The sequence below is a fragment of the Malus sylvestris genome, chromosome 6 (genome assembly GCF_916048215.2).
Source record: "Malus sylvestris chromosome 6, drMalSylv7.2, whole genome shotgun sequence".
In the NCBI taxonomy this organism is placed as follows: Eukaryota; Viridiplantae; Streptophyta; class Magnoliopsida; order Rosales; family Rosaceae; genus Malus; species Malus sylvestris.
In genome coordinates, this window is record NC_062265.1 from 6,847,008 (window position 1) to 6,853,397 (window position 6,390).

At 34.8% G+C, this 6,390-nt stretch overlaps 1 long non-coding RNA gene across 1 annotated transcript; it reads right to left on the reverse strand.

The window, feature by feature from the left end:
• Window positions 1–3,478: 3,478 nt before the first annotated feature.
• On the reverse strand, window positions 3,479–6,185 carry LOC126626882 (uncharacterized). Its single transcript, XR_007624798.1, has 3 exons — window positions 5,694–6,185; window positions 4,102–4,139; window positions 3,479–3,771 (listed from the first exon to the last, which is right to left on the reverse strand). It is a non-coding gene; the product is annotated as an uncharacterized LOC126626882 (long non-coding RNA).
• Between the last annotated feature and the right edge of the window lie 205 nt (window positions 6,186–6,390).

Below are 6,390 nucleotides of genomic sequence, written 5' to 3' on the forward strand. Positions count from 1 at the left end.
AAGCCCAAAGGGCTGGTGTTGGACTGAATGCAGCAAAAACCCTAATGGGTTCGGGTCTGAGGCAAAAAAAAACATCCCAGTCGGAGCTGGGTGTGTGTCGCCGGGGAAGAACATTGGTTTTGATCGACGGCGCCATGTCAGACAACGTTGCCACGGTCAAGGCAAGCCTGTGGGTTGACAAAAACTCAAATAGGAACGGAGATTTGAAAAAAAAATCTCGACATTCTTAAAAAAATCTCGACTTCGAGTCATCGACGACATGAACCAAAGATTCGAGACAATGGCTGCAAGCCATGTCGTGATCGAGAACAAGGACACCATCGATGGGTGTCGAGTTTGCTGAGTTTTTGAGGCTCGGAGCTTCTGGCTCCGTGGGTTTTCTGGGGAAGAGGAGAGCTGCAGACTCTCGGATTTGGGTATGGAATTGGATGCAGGCTGCAGGCCTGGCTGAGGGACGTTCTGGGCCATCGCAGTTTGCGGGCATGGTGGCTTGGTGCAAAGACACGGGTTCGAACAGAACCCTAGTTCCCAATTCCAATCTTTTTCCAATTCAATTATATTATATGCATGTATAATTCAATGAATCACATATTTACGTTGATGCATATGCAAATAATAGTTTCAATGCATGTACATATGTAAGATTCAATTCATGGCAAATATCAAATTCACATAATTGCAGCAATTTTGGTTATGAGGCATACACAATTTATGTAGAATCTAAAATACGTTAAACGTAAAGTTGGGTCATGCATCATGGTGAATGTTCATGCTATCAGGGCTTCAAAAATATCGAGTTAAAAGCCGTTGTTTTAGAAGAACCTGATTGCGTGATGATATGAATGAACTGGTTTGATGCAGAAAAATTATTTCTTCAATTTCGGCTTTCATCTTCAAGCTTGTATCACGTTCAACATAAGAAGAAAAATAAATTTAATCAATAAAAGAATATGAATTCAATAAAATTAAAATTTAATCAATTAAAAATAATTGAAACGTAATACTCCCCTGATTGAAGATGAATAAATTCCCTTTAAATTCTTCTAAGCACAGCGTGAAGAGCGTGCTGATAACGTGTTGTGGCCTATATTTAATAGATAGGTGCGGCAAAGAGAAGAAGAGAGAATGGAGAATAGGTTTGAGGAATTGTGTGTTAATTCCCCAGTCCTTGTGCCTTTATTTATAGTAATTAGGAGGAGAGAAACTTGCTCTCCAAGTAATACAAAGTATATTAGGAAAGATCTTCTAGATCCCAAAGGATTCCTATTTTATCTCTACTTAGGATTTACACAATCACATATTGATAAGAACATATGTCACAACAATTTTAATATTTTGGCAGAAGATGTAAACATTTCAATTATAATCTAATAATTAAAAGTTTATCTTTTGAAAAAAAATAAAAAGAAATAACTCTCTCATTATATGCATTTGGTTCCTTATCTTACGAGGGTTTGAACAATAAAATAAGTCCTATCTTCATTTTACCGTTGCTTAACACATAGGCCGAATATTTAGTAGACATATTGTTGGAGATATGTTAACAATCTGTGATAAAAATAAATAATAAATGAGAACAACTAATTAACAATGTATGAACAATGAAAACAGAAATATTGAAGATCGAGGCTTGCGTACCGCAATGTCCTTGAAATAGAAATTTTGCCTCTACTCAATGCTTGTAGTTCTACGAACATTTGCTTTACCAAGATTCAACGATCAAGTCAGAATTTTGGCAGTGGAAAACTTAACTTCTGGCGAATTTTTGTGTGGTTCTCTTTGAAAGGATATTTGTGATTGTAGAAGAAGAATGTTGATTTTCTGTATGCTAAATGTCATGCAGATGGATGTATATATAGTAGGTGTATACTTGTTTGCAACAGGTATGAGAAAGGGATGTGTCTGTTGGGAGATATATTCTCCAAATGGGTGCTTTGCTCTCTGTGTTCTTTCATCACTCTTCAAAGACTTCATTCGAAAGGATGAGTCTGTTGATAAAAAATAATAAAAAATAAAAAATTAATTAAATTCGAAATTAATTAAATCTGAAAATAATTAATTAAATAATTTAATTATTAGAGCCCGAGCCTAAGAGCCCCAAGGCCCAAGGTCCATCTTTTGATAATTAATTATAATTAATTATAATTAATTAGCACACCCTAAAGCCCAACAGCAAGGATGAGCCCAATTTTATTCTCCAATGTTCATAACTCCAATCACTTTCTATAAGGGACAAAGCCTTATAAAGTGAGGAAACCTTTTGGTAGTGACCAATGTTAGGAAACCTTATAAAGTTTTATCATTACTTTTAATGCAAACACATTTATCAGATTCGTTTATTTTGAACCCATGTGTCAACAAAGTATGATCAAATTTCTCGTGCCATTATTTTGGTGCTTGTTTAAGTCCATATAATGACTTAACTAATTTGCACACTTTGTTTTCTTGTCCCTTAAGCTTGAACGCTTTAGGTTGTTCCATGTATATTTCTTCATCCAGTTCTCCATTTAAAAATGTTGTTTTTACATCCATTTGATGTATATCAAAGTTGTATACAACCGCAATCACTATTAACGTCCTAATTGACGTTATGTGAGAAACTGGAGAATAGGTGTCGAAATAATCCAACCCTTCCTTTTGGCGATAACCTTTGGCTACTACACGTGCCTTGAAATTATCAATGGTTCCATCCGCCTTAAGTTTCTTCTTGAAAATCCATTTATGACCAATTAGTTTACTACCGGGAGGTAAATCAACCAATTCCCATATGTTATTTTCCATAATGGATTCCATTTCACTTTTATTTGCTTCCTTCTATAAAGGAGCCCCGGAAGAAGATATTGCTTCTTTATAATTAATTATCAATTATATATTAATTATAAAGTGAGGAAACTTTTTGGTAGTGACCAATGTGGGACAATGAAATTTCTACTCAAAATTTCCAACACTTACGTAAAGGGGCATGCTCAGGTGACATTTTTTAAGCGCTCCCTGCAGAGATAACAATCATACTCAACTGATTCAAAGCTCAAAACTAATAGGGGTTTCTGACAAAGTATTGAGATTCTTATTCAAATTTCCCAGTGATTGACAAAAGCCTCTTGAATGTAAACATTTTTAAGCTTCTTTCAATTTCTAATGTGAAGAGAAGGCTTACTTGGGTGTCAAGTCAATCGAAATAACGAACTCTATAACGATAAGTAACAACTAGTAGAAAAAAAACTCATCTATCATGGTCGATGCCCGTGGTAGATTGTAATCCACCACGGACACTGTGCCCGTTAGTAATTTGGATGTGATAGAAAGTCACAGATTTTACCACGGGTTATGCCCGTTGTTAATTGTAATATAACTACGGATTGGGCCCGTTGTAGAAGCAGATCTAACACCACGTGCACTATAACCGTTGTTGATTACAAATTGATCACGGCTAATGCCCGTTATAAAACAAAATTGAAAAATAAATAAAAATAAAATATTGTTTAATAAATGTATTATATAATATTTATAAACAAATTACACATTTACTACAATATAACAATTAATAAAAAAAATCATAGATTCAAACATTACAATTGTACACTAAACTAAAGCTAACAAAAATACGATGAGATATACAAAGAAATACCAAACTATCCAGAGACCTTCAACAAACAAGGACATTGTCACTTTGAAGACTTCACATTTCTTTGAACACCTCCAAGCAAAGGACCTTGAGAGCGAACTACTGCCCCTAATGCTTGAGCCTTAACAATTGTTGCCTCTCTCTATCTGCATGGACATAAGCATATGGATCAAGAAAAAAATCTTGTACTTGTATAGGTAGAAATATACATTTGATCTCAATCAAGAAAAGTGAATAGAACTCTTGAAAAAAAAATATTAAGGGGGGTCCTCTGAGAAAAGATAAACACATGATAGATTATGAATCTGCTAAACAGAGCCACTACATATATATTTATGCAAATATATACCATACAAGATTAGCCAACCCAATACCATAAACAAAGATTTTGTTTTTATAAACATAAACAATAGGAACCAAACCAATGCTATAAGCTAAATCATTAATTAGCCCAGAAATCAATATAAAGTTCTTACCCTGTCTGCAAGTTCTTTGTGCAAATAAAAAGGGTAAACTGCAAAGCTACAAAAACCACAAGTTTAGAAAACATCACTGAAAATTGGTATTAAAAACTCAAACATACAAAAACTAAATGTGGAAAAAAGTGCTAGAACGTATCAAATTTTGAGACTTGAAATATTAATTTCATTAGACGACTACTTCACAATTCGACGATAAGGATGATTAAGGACCACGAAGTGGAAATTTGAATCACAAGTTGGGAATGGAATATGTTTATTCCCCATGAGGGGAACACAAGTTTTTTTTTTTTTTTTTTTTTTTTTTAACTCAATGATTTCAGTTGTCAATGTGAAAAAAGTTCAAACTTTAAACTAGCAGGCATCTAGAAGCTGCATTCAAAGAATAGAGTACAAATAGTAGACTCAGATTTAACTTCACTTTTACACATTTATGGACTACCTAAACTAGCATGCATTGGAGATTTCGTAAGCTCTTTCTTACACTCATACTCACTCTGGATATTTCTCAAAACGAGCACTATTTCACAGAAGGAACTCGAAGCATAAAGCCCAGATGAAGAGATAAACTTCTTCACATTGATTCCGGATTTCAATCAAGATTCAAGATACGCGCTTTATCCAATACCCACTCTGGCATTCCTTCAAGCAGTGGCGGAGCCACCTTTAGACTAGGGTAGGCTCGAGCCTATCCTCAAATAATTTTTTTCCTAACAATCTCTACTAACATTAATTAATTTTATAATACCACTATCAACTTGAATTTGTAATTGTATTAGTTAGTCCAATTAACTTCAATCCAACACATACAAAGCCTTCAATTTTTTACATTAGAGATTTGAAACTATAGTTATATACCAATATTAGTTGATCATATTCTCTATTTCTTGCCCATTTACAATTTTACCCTTTGCTTGCAGACTATTATTTTCGTTAATTTCTCATTTCCCTCTATTATATCATCTATGAAATCAAGAAGAGAAAAATATTTCCTTTTTCCAAATTAGCACAAAAAACCTTTCAAATGCTCTCAAGGCTTAATGTTTTTAGAAAAATGTTTTCTTGGTCGGTATGAGAAAATGAATACATGGTCAGTCACCTTTGAATTTAATATCAAGAATGAAGAATAAATGAATGTGCTTTTAATAATGTTTCAACTCTTGATGTAGTTGACCATTTATAATGAAGAATAAATGTATAGTCACTCACTTTTAAATTTGATACCAAGACGACCAAAAGAACAAGATAGTTTCTACATGTATTATGTCCATTTTGATCTAAAGTGTGCCCCTCCTAACATGAATTTCTGGCTCCGCCACTGCCTTCAAGCACATGGTGGGTACTTTGTTACTACAATCAACTCCATCATACATGCTATATATTTATCAGAACCAGCAGAAACCACCAATACAAAGGCAAAACAGAAAACCCAGAAGAAAATTAAAGCAACCCATCAAATCAAACACGAAGACAGCCTTAACAATAAATCTGTATCAAATAACACTAAAAATAAGTAAGAACTAACACTAAATTAAAAAGTTTACAGAAATCCCAAAAACTGAAAGTTTTTATTTTGGAAAAACACTTACACTGGATGACAGCCCACGAGGAGAGGATCATTTTTACCTGTTGGGTCGAGGTCCAATTCTGGCAGGCTTGGCCGGAAATTGGCAGAAAAACCCACGGTCACTATTTCTTGGATCTAAAATTGAGGAAATTCGGCTACAAATTTGTAGAAACTAACTCGGGGGTTGGAAAGAGGACAGGAAGAGCATCTTGGAGGTATAATTGAGGGTCGTTGGTGACCTGTGGACAACATCGCTGTTGCGTGAAAGAGATGAGGAAGAGAGAGGATACGAGAAGGGGTAGATAGAGAATTAAGGTAAGAGAGGGGAGTTGGACGTTCGTCTCAAAGAAAAAGAAGGGGAGAGAGAAGAGTCGGGTGATGGAGTCTAATCTAAAATTGGTAGACAGGGTAGACGAATCCTAAGCATGGGACTGAAGGTGAATAAGAAAACGATGGACAGTTAGCGTTTTCAGTTTTCAAGATTTTTATCTCTCAATTGGGGGAAAAAATTAAAATCACACAGCTAAGGCGCGCGCGGGGGAATAGCAAATAATTTTAATATCCCCAAATATTATCAAGTCACTAACAAAAACAAAATAAAAAAACATTAAAAATATCAACCACGGTCAAGATACGTGGTGCAATTTAGAAAGGCGGTGTGGTGGTTTTAGTTAATCACCACAAGCACTACACGTGGTGATTTTTAATTTCAACAACGG